The sequence below is a fragment of the Mustela nivalis genome (genome assembly GCF_964662115.1).
Source record: "Mustela nivalis genome assembly, chromosome: 18".
Classification (NCBI taxonomy): Eukaryota; Metazoa; Chordata; class Mammalia; order Carnivora; family Mustelidae; genus Mustela; species Mustela nivalis.
This window is the reverse complement of record NC_139037.1, coordinates 37,015,075-37,017,804: the sequence shown is the minus strand read 5'-3', so window position 1 is coordinate 37,017,804 and position 2,730 is coordinate 37,015,075.

Here is a 2,730-nt window from a genome sequence, read left to right as displayed (position 1 = left end):
ATGGTAGTCCACGGTGGGGAGAAGAGTGGAGAGGGGGAGGGGGCAGGAGTCCCCATCTTAATTCACTGGTCTCAGACCCCCAGTTGTTGGAAGCCCAGCCTGGATCTGGAAGCACGTTCCTTGACTCCAGCACAATGGTCTTAGTTGCCAGGAACTCACCACCTGCAGGAAGGCTCATGAATCTTGGACATCAAATCAAACTAAAGTTAGGCCCAGGGGACCTCTCCACAATGAAAAGATTTAAGGACCATAAAAATCCCCAAGTACTTGGCCACACATTCCCATTCTATCAGACCACCTCTGAGACCAGCCACCATTTCCACATGTCCCTGGTGAAACACACTCTCTGATTAGAGTCCAGAACTGCTAGTGGGGGTACAGGTCCTGAGCCCTTGGAAGAGCTGTGGCTCCCCAGTCACAGTCTTTAACTAGACAGAGCTCAAATCTTCTAGGGGATTGGTTCCTGGATGATTTCTTGGGCTCCCCAAGAAATAGAGAGAGGAAAGGACTCTCCATGGTTAGTTACACTGTTAGTAACAGAAGCAGAACAAAACCCCAAACCTCTTATCTTCCCAGCCTCTGTTCCCCCCATAGCACACTCTCTAGTAGGGAGAATGGAGGCCACTGTCTTGGGGGTGCTGGGAGGGATGGAGAAGGGAAGCCGAGGGGGGTAAAACACAGGCACACATCATGAATATGGGCACAAGCAGACAGGAGAATGTTCTGGGAATTCTCCATCATGAAAACAATCCCATGTTTGGAGCTTCTAGAAGAGAGGCACCCTGGAATTCACAGAGCATTCCTTTGAGGTTCAGCGGTGTTACGAGGTACCTGGGGTCTCACCTTCTCTTCCATATCCTTTCCCATCTCACAGCTGGCTGTCCACCCCCAAATTTCAATTGTCTTGGGGGAGCACGTGCTTGATGTCAGGATGGAAATCAGAGGGGACAGGGGCCCTTCAGGCACACAACCCTTTCCAGCTGTGAGAACACAGACTCACCCTATTACCATGGGTGTTTATCTGCTGGGGTAAATGATGCCCCACTCTCCTCAGTGCTCAGGCCCCGATGATGGGGAGTTTGGGGTGAAGGTCTGGGAAGATTAACAACTACCATCTGTGGCAGTTTCTGTGGATCAGGAATTCAGTGATGCGGAGAGGGCATCCAGCACCCCCAGTAGCCATTTCTACCAGGACCCCCTCCTCTGACCACAACCAAGGCCCTTACTGGGCCTCAAGCACTTGTTCCCCCTTCCTTGGTTGTAATTCCCACCTCAGGATTTTCTTTTTCAGTTGCCATCAGACTTTGCTATGGAGTCCACGGTGGGAGCCTGCCCAGGTCAGTGGACAGCGGGGCCCGCAGAGTCCCAACCTGGTAATCAGAGGCCCATGCCTTGCCGGCCTTGGTGGTGGCCCTGTCAGAGCCTGGGATGCATGGAGAGTGATCTGAGGAGTCAAGGCATTTCTCTCAGGTGAGCTCCTCAAAGCATCCCTAGGAACCTCAAAGACCATGGCACCCACACAGTGGGAGCAAAGCAGCTTCCAATAAGGAAACAGACAATCTGTGGAAGGCACAGGAAGGGACCTCAGCTCCTGCACGACCATGGTCCAGGGCTGGGGGACCCGCATTGCTTCATCCTAACAACAAAGGCCCTGGGCCCATCTGCTCTGGGCCGGGGAGGGAGCTGCACTGGTTCCCACTTCATCAAAGCAAGCAAGACAAGGGTCCAGCTGGGCCAGTGTGCACCTGACAAGCAATGAAGATGCAGTGGAATGTTGTGTGTGGGATTGTAAAGGAATGTAACCTCACTCTCAAGACCCCTCCTTTTCAATTAATTTGCATGTCATTTCACTAAAAATGAATTGTGGATGAATTTTTATTTTATTTTGATGACATACATTCCTTCCCTTTATTATTGAAAGAATTCAGCCCAGAGCAGGATGCACAGTGGGCAAAGGGATGGTCTTCTCCCAGCCAGATCCCAGTTTCGGTTCTCTGAGCCAGACAGCCAACTCCTGCGGTCCACCTCGGCTGTGGGAATAAACTAGACCACCAATGCTCTCACTTTGTTCAGCCTACTTTTCTTGCAGGGAAAGCTCCAGAATCTGTGTAGGAGCCTCAGGGGCAGCCATGTCCTGGGAAGGACCTGGAGGCTGAGGAGCTTCTCTGAAGTGTATTTGCAAAGTGAGCACACTGCCAAGGTTTGATGTTACAGCTTTTAAAAAATGTAACATTTTCTAAAGTTCCTTTTCTAAATTATACACCAGACCAAGGAAATGTCAATAGTTGGATCAAGAATCGAAACCAACATCACCTTATCTGTGATAATCGCTGCATGATGGGTTAATGCAAAATTTAGTGGCTTAAGACAACAATAAAGGGCTCATTCATCTCACAGTTTCTATGGCTCAATTATTTGGAAATGCCTTTCCTGGGCCGTTCCAGCTGGCATTCTATCATGAGGCTGCCGTCATTCGAAGTCTCGACTGGGGCTGGAGGATGGGCTTCCCCTATGGCACACTTACATGGCTGTTGGAGGCATCTGCTTCTCCACACTTGGGCCATTCCAGAGGGCTGCCTGAGCATCCTCATGACAGAGCAGTGGGCTTCCTCCAGAGCAGATGATCCAAGACACAGAGCAGAAGCCACATCTCTTTATGATCTAGCTTTGAAAGTTTCTTACTGTCACTTCCTCAACATCATGGTCACGCAGGCCAACATTTGTCAATAC